At 47.9% G+C, this 11,559-nt stretch overlaps 1 long non-coding RNA gene across 1 annotated transcript; it reads left to right on the top strand.

The window, feature by feature from the left end:
* Positions 1-1,655: 1,655 nt before the first annotated feature.
* Positions 1,656-4,593, top strand: LOC139053408 (uncharacterized). Its single transcript, XR_011510457.1, has 2 exons — positions 1,656-1,744; positions 4,403-4,593. It is a non-coding gene; the product is annotated as an uncharacterized lncRNA (long non-coding RNA).
* The last annotated feature ends 6,966 nt before the right edge of the window (positions 4,594-11,559 follow it).

The following is an 11,559-nucleotide window of genomic DNA, read 5'->3' as shown; positions in this document are numbered from 1 at the left end:
CAAGCCCGTCGGCCAGTGCAGTCGCCCGAAAACAGCTACACAATTATCTGGTGGTCGTAACTCACTATTTTTGATTGAACAGATTAAGAAGCGATGAAGCTACCCGCGTCACCAAATTCAGACAAACTTCGACAAGCAAGAAAGCACAAACTGTGAGGGGGGCGTATTTCGACAGGTGATACGAGTGCGCCTTTCTGCCCATTTCAAGACGTGCATTGCATTGCGAGTGATAGTGGCGTCAACGGCCCCTGTAGCGATGGGCGCTGAAAAGAAATGCATTTATTAATAATAATAAAATTAAACTTGTATTTTCTTAACTCGTCACGAATATATAAAATTGAATAGGAATTTTATTTTCGTTGAATGAATCTAACTGTGTCTCGTTTGAATTAAAAAAACGCGTTTTTCTTTCCCAATGTTTGTTCCCTCCAAACCTAGTCGCGCTTCAATCGCTGCTCCCATAACCCCCCATGCTGATGTCGGTGGCAATCTGTACTGAACCGCTTTTCGCCCGAAGCTTCGCGACCTATTTGAATCGACCTTGCTGTAACGATGTGCTTGTTAGATCGTGTGTTTTTGTGTTTGCTGTAACCAAATGTGACTTAGTTCGCGTGCGCACAAGCGCCACAGACAGCTTGTGTCTCGCTGCAAACTCGCCGTGTGCGTGGCGCGCCAGCGAAATGTGGACCAACGATGTTCATGCTGTGGAGTGCGTTCCCTTTGTCTCTGGTTGTCGTGGAAAGTTGGGTGGACGTCGCGAAGAAATAATGCGTGTTGTTAGCGTGCCACTGCTCGTCCACTATGCACCGGTATGTCTGCTGGGAGTAGCATCGAAGCACTGGCAACTTGGAGGGCGCTTTTCGACCGCGTCGGGCCGTTCAAAAAGTGAGTAACCGTGCTTGCTAACTACACACGTGTTGTGCGTGCTTCTCGTGTGGGCATAGGGTGCCTTGCGAACGTCGGAAAGAGAACTCCCACGACAACAGTGAAACCTATGCCGATGCTTGCTGGGTGTCAGAGTTTAGTTGCGCGAATTAATTGCCATAATGCAGAATTGAAAATCTTGATAAGCGTTTTCTTCTGATGAGAAAGATTACTCATCAGAGAAATAATCGTGTTCATTATGCGCGCTTGTGCGTGAGCTCCCGTTTTTCTGCTGAAGTCGCATGATAACGACTCATCTACCTCTTGACCGATTCTTACTGCTATGACGTTTCCTCGCTTATAAATGATTCGACGTTGTAGATCATCTCTGCTTACAAGGTTTTCGATTTACGAGCAGTATTGGGGAAAAAAATGTAAGCAATCACAGCGTGCTACTAGTACAGGTTTGTTTTGAAGGGGTGTTGCCATAACTTCGACGTAAGTAAACATTACAAGGGATAGTTACTTAAAGTTATGAAAGAAACTCTAGAATCGTTATGTAAACAAACATTCATGTAATGTGCTGCTGCTCCTGCGTGTGAAATTTTGCCTTGTTGAAGGGGTCCCTGTTATCGTGACATTCATCAGTAACTTTGACTATGTGCTCTGTTGCCACCCTGCACCAGTGCAGGCATTGTTTTCATGACTGTTTTTACATGCTCCTTGCATGTGTTCACTATGTGATAGTCTTACTGTGCCACAGCTTTAAGTTAACACAGAATTCTCTTTGTAGTGGTGAAGCCGTGACCCACAACAGTGTCCACATAACCCGTGGCCATGGCTGCAGCAACACGGCGTGTAATCTGGATGGATATGTCAGGTATGCTTTAAGTGTACGTGTTCACAAAAGTAGGATCTCGGTATCATTAGTGGATAAGTGTATCGACATATTACTTAATGCATCTTGCTAAATAGGCTAAATATTTCTGCAACATCATTCCACTTGCTGCTTATTTGTGTTTGTAGATATTATGCACACATTATCTTGTTCTGTTAAATCTACACGTCGCATGTCCTGACGTTTAGTATTTTTCTCGCATCAATTGCTTGGCTGCAAGTCCATTTTATTTTTGCCTATTACACAGTATGTTTCTTTTTATCTTGGTTTTATTTGTTTGGAACTGTTTCTTATGCTGTAGCCCATATTTCCCTGTTTTCCTTTCTGCTTATGATACACACATGTGCTGTTTTTGTCCATGTAAGAATTCGAAGTGTAGTGTGCCATATATGTCACAGGTCTAAGCACGCAGTGTGCCTACCATTGTTTAACATTGATATTTACAATCATGTCTGTCTTGTTCTCAGAATAACTGTCACTGGCAAATACACATTTGATGAACTAGAATTTCTTGAAATGAAATAGGAAGGCCAGTATTCATTGTGCTGCAGTTACTTAAGTAGAGAGGTGTTTTCTGGTAAGCTTTCTATTTTTTCTCTCACTTTCTTCGTATTCTTTTCTTTGCAAGCTGCCCTTATTCGTGCTGGTAGGCATTGTAGCAGTTGTGAGTGTGTTTACTGCAGCAATGTCACAGCTAGTTTGCACACACTACAGGATGCCAACAGATACCCATCGCTGTTTTTGTGCATTTCTGAGAACCAGCTGTGTCCACTCGGCGAAACTTGTAGTGTCCATTTGAATTTACCAATCAGTTCATGTAACATTTCAGGACAAAATTTACGCAGTGAGAGAAGGGAGACTATGCAACATGACCTTGGCTAACAACTGACTGTTTAAGTTGTTGGAAGGACTAACAAAAATAGCACTGGATGTGCACTTGTGTTGTGCACCAGTTAATTTGAGAGGGATGGCAGAAGTTATAATTCAAAGGCATAAAATCATGGTAAATGGTGTCTGCATAAAAAGAAGTAAATAGGCACAGACTAATTTCTATCCCTTGTAATCTACAAAGGATGCCTTTCTTCACGCATTGATAATGGGGGCTGGCTCACACTTATTCTTATTTATGTGGTGCGCCTGACTGATTTCTCTTGCCAATTTTCAGCCATGGGTGAAAACAGATAAACAATCCTAATCTGGCCTGAAGCCCCATTGCAGATATGTGTGGCCAAGTCGGACGAGCATACTGGTCTTTTGAATGAAATATGGTGATCTCACAGGTACATATTTAGGCACCAGCCAGTCTGCGCTATGTACATTTGACCACGTGTGAAAGGAATACAGCACAGTGCCTCTGACACGCACTGGACAAATTTGGTGCTACCTTTAACCAAGCAAGCCTCGCTTGCCTCCTTGCATTTCTCGATTCAATTTTCAATTCAATCAGTTCATGTAACTTTTCAGGACAAAATTTGCGCAGCGAGGGAAGGGAGACCATACAACATGACTGTTGTGCATATGCTGCCTAATTTATTTTTGCTGAAAATATACGTGCATTGCAGTCCACAAGTGAATTGACAAAGGCACCCAGGCATTGGAGGCTTGCTTAGTTAAAAATACCCAAAATTTGTCTCGTATCTTTCAGGGTTAATAATGTAGGCTACTCTTTTGATCACGTGCATATTTGGTCCAATGTACATCGAGCACGCTGACTAGCCGGTGCCTCAGCATGCGCCTAGGAGAACACCATAATTCACTCAAAGGACCAGTGTGCTCGTCTTATTTGACCATGCATTGACACGACAAGCTGTGCACTGGATTTAGCTTGTTTATCTGTTTCGTTCGCCTATGGCAACCGACTGATACAACAAAATCAGTGAAGAATACCACAGCCAAAAATGGGACGTGTGTCAGTCGACGCTCATTATGATTGCATGACAAAGAGGAATACTCTCTAATGACGTGGCATAGCAACCACCATGCTTATTTATTAAATTATTTTTATGCAAGCTTGTTTGTCATGCTTCTACGCATTTGTTTTTCAACTTGTGCCCTCCCTCTGAAAGCAGTGCTCGGGTGTAAATTATAAAAAACCCCAGACATGGTGTGGTGTATTTCTTGAATGGGATATATGCCATCATTCAGGAGGCCAACACATGCATGACATAGTAGGCTTGGAATGTATGAGAACTGTGCCCGTAGCTGATGCAAATATTGTATAACGACTGGCACCTTGATGTCTCTGGGATGCATTGGGTTGCCCATACACAAACACTCCTACGCTCATTTCCATGCCAAGTAATTAGTGAGAATTTCTCATTCACGCTAGCAATCCACAGACACTGCTGTCCTTTGTCAAGTGGAAACCGATATAGCTGAAGTAGTTCACGACATGTACACACGCCACAGCTGATCCATGTTGCACATTTGTTCAGCCAAGAGCAATTTCTGCTTACTGTAGTTACTGCTGCACCCAAAGGCCACACAGTGGTTCCTCAACTTTGTGTGAACCGACACCACATAAATTTTTCGCAGAACTAGCTATAACGTCTCCAGACCGTTTTGCAGCAAGTGATACAGCGTGTATTTCTGTGGTTGATTGCCAAGTTTTGTTAATTATCTGTCCTTTCTACCATGCAGGGTACACATGCACTTCAAGATGACGACACTCCACCTCAAGAACAGCCTCTCCTCAGTGATAAGTAGCGAGATTAAATGAAAGGGAGATATCACATCCGTAACCAGGCTGATACTGTGTTTTCCTTTCATTTAACCTCCTTCTGCATTTAAGGAAGCATTGATATGCCCAATAAATGTTTTTGTTAAATTTCTTTCGTTGAGTAATGTCTAACATGCAGCATATGTAGGGCCCATGTACATGTCAGAAGTGCTGCATCTTCACTGGACATACATGCATACAGGCTGCATATATATAGCACCAAAGATAGTCACGCACAGGTAACATATTTAAATAAGGTCTGACTGCCATTGGGACACATGAGAAAATGTTACCACACGTGGTGGCCAATTTTGTTATAGGAGTAATACGAGCACCGGCAGTCTAATGTATAAGCTCATTAGAGATTCGCTAGGAAGACGTGAGAAAGTCACAAGAAAACTGCTTTGGAGCGCACATTAGGAAGACATTTCATGCTCACAAGAAAAGCACTCGTCAAGAGTTCTACAGAAAGACGGTGGCCAATATGTTATAGAATGACATTAGGAATACATCAGAAAATTCCAAAGAAACTCATCAGAAAGTCTAATGGCTGTGATGTCAAAACTCGTCAGACTTTCATGTGAAACTCATCTCATATTTTCATAAGGGTTTGCTTCAGCGGGCACGCCGTAACCGAACTGCGTAGGTGCGCGCACTCAAGAAAACTGTTTTGTTGTGTGCCCATCAAAAAAAGCAACACGTGTGGCAAACTTCCGCTAATCTTCCTCTTATCGCCAAGCAGCTAGGGCAACTAGTTTTCGCGAGTCTTATAAAAAAGAAAAGGAACGGAAACACATGCACGGCGGCATCCTTCCTAAGCGCACCCCTGTGAGCACTAGAGCGAGAAAGAAGCGGTCGCCCTTTGAGCGATTAGGAACGAGATAGCCATCAGTTTCGCAAGCGCAAAAAGCCGAAAACCGCCCGCCACGGAGCAAGATAGCCCTGGCTACAACCAGAAGCTACGTATCATCGTATAGCTGTCATGGAAAACGCGTTTTATTTTTTACTGTGCTCAAATGGCTGAAGCGTAGCAGCAGTTGCTTTTCGGGCTACAAGCGGTAAAGAAGCGCGCGAGAGTGCCCTCAGTAGAAGTCAGGCGCGCGCGGCCGAACGGGAGCAACACTCGACCGGTTGCCCTGGCAACCGAAACAGCGGTAATTTCTTCCCATGCCGCCAGGTGCCGCCAGCATGAAAATATATCCGCGGGCTTGTGACCTTTTCTGGTCGCCGCAAACAGCGGAGTTTCCACTCCTATATTTCTTGCTCCGTGGCCGTGGCTGAAAGAGAAGACGCAGCTGGCTGCACCGGGTCGGGGCTGTCGGATCGCGGCTGCTCGGGGTCGTCTCGCTGTTCAGGGATGTACGGAAAGTCCATATCCCTGGCTTGAATTATGTGGTTCTGGTGGCGCTTCCAGGCAAACACACCTCGACCGGTTTCCACACGAACTCTGTATGAAACAGGTCCAGTCCGCCCTAGCACAATCCCAGGCAACCACTTTGCACCGCGTCTGAAATTTCGCACAAGAACACTTTCACCCACAGCGAGTTCACGTGCGCGCTGCTTGCGACGCACTGTCTGGACGAACTGCCGCGTCGAAACCTGCTGCAGCGAGGGCTTGACGGCATCTAGACGGGTGCGGAGTCTACGCTGTGGCAGGAGAGTGGCCGGCGCCTCGCCCGTGGTGGCATGTGGAGTGTTCCTGTAAGACAACAAAAGCTCTCCCAACGTGGTGCTTAAGCTCGCGGCAGTACTTTTCCGCAGTGCCGCTTTCAAAGTTTGGACAAATCGTTCAGCTTGTCCATTACTGCTCGGATGGTAGGCTGACGTCCTTACATGGCGCGTGCCAATGCTCTTAAGGTAGTTTGAAAACACAGCTGAGATGAACTGCGGTCCATTGTCAGATACCACAACTTCAGGGTAACCAAACCTGCAGAACATTTCGTGGAGACGGTTTACTGTGTTTTCCGCGTACGTGTCTCGCATTTGGCACACCTCCGGCCACTTGGAGTGAGCGTCGACCACAACCAGGAACATGGCACCCTTGAAAGTTCCTGCAAAATCGATATGCAGACGTTCCCATGGTCTGGTTGGCCATGCCCACGGGTGCAAAGGAGCCGGGCAAGGCATCGCGCGTTGAGTTAAACAGGGGTTGCAAGAACGCACTTGGGTCTCAATGTCGCGATCGATGCCTGGCCACCACACGTAACTACGTGCTAGTTATTTCATCCGAACAATTCCAGGATGTCCCTGGTGCAATTCTTCGAGCATCTGCGACTGGTGTTTCCGAGGAATAACGACACGCATTCCAAGAAGACACCCTAGCTGTGCAGAAAGTTCACAGCGTCTGTGAAAAAACGGCTTCATTTCTTCACTCACGATGGTCTCAGGCCAACCGCTCATTACGTGCTGCATGACTATCTTTAGAATCGGATCTCGGGCCGTTTCGCGTGCCACAACGCGACAGTTAATTGGCAAGGACTGCATGCGTAGGAGATAAAACTGGTCATCCGAGCATTCTTCACTTTCACTTGGCACAGGCAATCGAGATAAGCAATCTGCTTCGTCGTTTTGACTCGATGGCTTATACTTCAAAGTAAAATTGTAAGCAGACAGAACTAAAGCCCAGCGTTGCAGTCTAGCTGCGGCAGCAGTTGGTATTCCCGTCTTGGGACCGAAAATTGTCTGCAAGGGTTTGTGGTCAGTAACGAGAACAAATGAACGCCCGAAAAGATAGTAGTGGAAACGTTTGACGCCGAAAACTAGAGCGAGCGCCTCTTTTTCCAGTTGACTGTAGTTGACCTCCGCTGAAGATAAGGTACGTGATGCGTACGCAACCGGATGACACTGACCATTTGGCTCCACATGAGAGATGACAGCTCCTATACCGTATGCCGATGCATCACACGACAGTTGTAGGGGCGCACTGGGGTCGTAGTGAGCGAGAACCGGTGGCTGCGACAGCAGCTGCTTGATATGCGAGAAGGCTGCTTCGCACTCCTCACTCCAGGCGCAGGGAACATCGAGTCGCAGCAATCTGTTTAGGGGTAAAACGACGTTTGACAGGTTAGGAACAAACTTGCCATAGTAGTTTATCAAGCCCAACAGTGAATGCAATTGCTGCTTATCCGTGGGGCGGGGAGCCTTTGCGATGGCTTCTAGCTTGTCAGTTGCCGGTTCAATTCCGTGCGCGCTAATGACATGTCCCAAGTACTGCAACTTGTCTTTGAAAAACTCGCATTTTTCTTTCTTTACCCGGATGCCTCTGTCTGATAACCGCCTCAATACCGCCTCCAAATTATTTAGGTGCTCCTGTTCAGTCTTTCCGGTGACCATGATGTCATCGATGTAACAAGTAACTCCGTCAAGGCCCTTCAGAATATTATCCATGATCTTCTGAAAGATCGCCGGCGCTGAGGCGATGTCAAAAGGCAAACGGTTAACAACATATAAGCCCTTGGACGTGTTCAAGGTCAGGTAGGCTTTGGATTCCTCGTCCATCTCGACTTGCTCATAAGCCCGACTTAAATCAATTTTGGAGAATTTCTGACCGCCAGCTAATGCTGCCAAAAGCTCATCCAGCTTTGGAAGCGGGTACGTTTCTACATCTACATCAGCGTGAGTTTGTAATCTCCACAGATTCTAATCGACCCGTCGCCCTTTACTACGGGAACAATTGGCGTAGCATACTTGCTACTGGCGACACGAGAAATGATTCTCAACTTCTCGAGCTTTTCCAATTCAGCCTCTACCCTTTTCACAAGAGCGAAAGGCACACTCCGTGCTTTTAGAAAACGAGGCACTTGGTCATCCTTAAACATGAAGCTTGCCTGCTCTCCTTGTATGGTCCCTAACTCATCCTTAAACAGGTCTTCGTTTTTCCGTAGCAGCGTTTCTAGTGCTGCAGGTGGACTGCCTGACGCAGTGGACACCTTGCAAAGACCTCGAATGCCACCCCAGTCTACCCTGATATGCTGTAGCCAGTTGCGACCTAAGAGCGGTATGCCGCCTTGCGGAACAATGTAAAGCGGCAATCGTGCCTCTTGGTTATTGTGGCGGACCAGCACATCCATTACTCCTATAGGCTTTACGGTTTCCCCTGTGTACGTCTTCAGTTGCATCTTTGTTGGTTGCAAACGAACACCAGGAAAGTACACTTTAGCCTGATGGTGCGACATGACCGATACTGCTGCTCCAGTGTCGAGCTCCATGTTTACGGTAGTTCCTTCTACATTTACGCCTACCATTATGGGTGCCGTTCGTGACACGTCGACACTCTTGAGCTTAGTGAAGTTGTGCTGGGTCTTGCACTCAAGCGTGCGCATACACTGCTTCTGGTTTTTTGGTTCCGCTCTTGCTCTGCACATTCTGCGTATGTGCCCCTGCCGGTTACATTCGAAGCAAGTAGCTCGTACGTGCGGACACGCTTGCGCATCGTGCTTAAAAGAACCACAGCGATAACACTGCTGGGATTTGGCACGTTTACTTGCGTACTTATTCTTCTGCTTTCCGCTCTGCATTCGGTGAACTAGGCCACCGCTATCTGATAAATCATGGGCTGTCACTGCATTGTTCATTGCGGCCTCGGACGCCAGAGCACGGTCAACTGCCTTCTGGAAAGTTAAGTGCTTGTCCTCGACGAACAGCTGTCTCTGGATATCTATTCGCCGCATGCCACACACAAACTTGTCGCGAAGCGCATCGTCGAGAAAAGAACCGAAATCGCAGGTTTGAGCTAGCCTGCGTATCTCTTCTACAAACTGAGCTATCGTGTGCGTTTCGCCCTGCACGGCGCGATAAAACTTGGCTCTCTCGGCAATAACGGATGGCTTTGGCGACAGGCGTTTGCTCAAAACTTCCCTCAACTCGCTTGACTTCGATGTAGGCGTATCGGGAGCCCATCCTCGTCGCCTTATGTGGTGTTCTTCCAGGAAGGCAGGAACCAGGCGGTTGCAGGGACAGTACGCAATGGAATTGCTTTATTCCATTGACAAGGTGACTGGCGAACACCAGCACAGCTGGGCCGCCGACTGTGATAAGCTGGGAAGAAGTGCGCCGGCTACGCTCGGCGCCGCGGTATATAAGCTCTTATCAAAGGGGCGTGTCGCAGTAGCGCACGTGTAGGTTATCGGTAGACGTGCAGCCACTACAAACAGCACAGGCACAGTCGAGTGCGTCAATGCGCCGGATGATCTTGTAGGCGCCGAAATGGAGTAATTGTTTCTCATCGACTCCTCGTCGGCGTATGGGGGTCCAAACCGAAGCAGGGTCGCCGGACTGGTACTCGACGTAGCGGCATCGAAGGTTCTAGTGTCGGCTGTCGCTCCTCTGCTGGTAATTGATCCGCACGCAAGCGAGTTGTCGGGCTTCGGCGCGCTGCATCTAAGTGGCGACGTCAAGGTTCTCTTCGTCGCTTACGTGCGCCAGCATGGCGTCGAGGGTCGTCGTCGGGTTCTTGCCGTAAACCAACTTGAACGGCATGATCTATGTTGTTTCTTGCACAGCCGTGTTGTAAGCGAACGTTACGTACGGCATGACGGTATCCCAGGTCGTGTGTTCGACGTCGACGTACATTGCTAACATATCGCCAAATGTCTTATTCAGGTGCTTCCTAAGACCATTGGCGTGCGGGTGGTAGGCAGTTGTCCTCCTGTGGCTTGTCTGGCTGTATTGCAGAATGGCTTGGGAGAGCTCCGCTGTAAAGGCCATTCCCCTGTCGGTGAAGAGGACTTCTGGGGCGCCATGTCGCATGTTCTCAACGAAGAATTTCGCCACTTCGGCTGCACTGCCTATCGGCAGTGCTTTCGTTTCAGGGAAGCGAGTGAGGTAGTCTGTCGCCACGACGATCCACTTATTTCCGGATGTTGACGTCGTAAGAGGTCCCAACAAGTCATTCCTGATCTGCTGAAATAATCGGCAAGGAGGCTCGATCGACTGTAGTAATCCCGCTGACCTTGTTGGTGGTGTCTTGTATCGCAGACAGTCTCGGCATGTCTTGACGTAACGGGCAACGTCGGCGGTCAGGCGCGGCCAGTAATACTCTTCCTGTATCCTCGATAGCGTCCAGGAGAATCCGAATAGCCGAGCGGTCGGATCGTCATGTAGGGCGTGCAGTACTTCTAGACGGAGTGTTGAGCGAACAAGAAAGAAGTTGGTGTGGACTGGTGAGAAGGTCTTCTTTACTAGTACGCTGTTTTGAAGCAAAATCGAAGACAATCCTCGCCTAAATGCCTTAAGAACAACACCGGTGTTCCCTTCCAAATACTCGACGAGGCCTTTTAGCTCCGGGTATGCTCGTTGCTTTTCAGCGAAGTCTTCCGCTCTTATTATTCTGAGGAAGGTGTCATCCTCGTCATTTTGCGGCGGCGGGTTAATGGGGGGCGCGTGATTGACACTCGGCATCAGAGTGTTTTCGTCCGGACTCATACGTTACAGTGATGTAACGTTACACGTTACAGTGTAACGTTACAGTGATTCTTACAGTCTGAGGCTGCACCGCGGCAGCCGTCCTGAAGGGTACTTTACGTTCGCTAGCCAACAACACACGTGATGATCGCTTACGATTTTGAATGGCCTGCCATAAAGGTTAGGGCGGAATTTCTACTACTTCTATTTGCTAGTAGCCAGACTTCAGGTCCACCGACGAAAAGTATTTAGCCTTGCAGCGCCGATCCAATGCGTCATCTATCCGTCGGTGGGGGCATACGTCCTTCTTTGTGATCTTATGCAGTCGACGATAATCGACGCAGAAATGCAGTGTTCCGTCGTTCTTCGCCAACACTGCAGGAGAGGCCCACGGGCTTTTCGACGGCTGGATGATGTCGTTGCCCAGCATTTCGTCGACTTGTTCTCTTATAGCTTCACGTTCTCGCGGCGAAACTCGGTAAGGGCTCTGGCGAAGTGGTCGAGCGTACTCCTCGGTGATTATGCGATGCTTGGCGACTGGTGTTTGTCGAATCCTCGATGACGTCGAAAAGCAATCTTTGTATCATCGGAGCAGACTGCTGAGCTGTTGCTTCTAATCATGGGGAGATTTGGATTTATGTCGTGAAGTCTGGTTCGGGAACTATGGTCGTTGAGG

Source organism: Dermacentor albipictus, unplaced genomic scaffold (genome assembly GCF_038994185.2).
Source record: "Dermacentor albipictus isolate Rhodes 1998 colony unplaced genomic scaffold, USDA_Dalb.pri_finalv2 scaffold_113, whole genome shotgun sequence".
Taxonomy (NCBI): domain Eukaryota; kingdom Metazoa; phylum Arthropoda; class Arachnida; order Ixodida; family Ixodidae; genus Dermacentor; species Dermacentor albipictus.
This window is presented reverse-complemented; position numbering and strand designations above follow the sequence as displayed.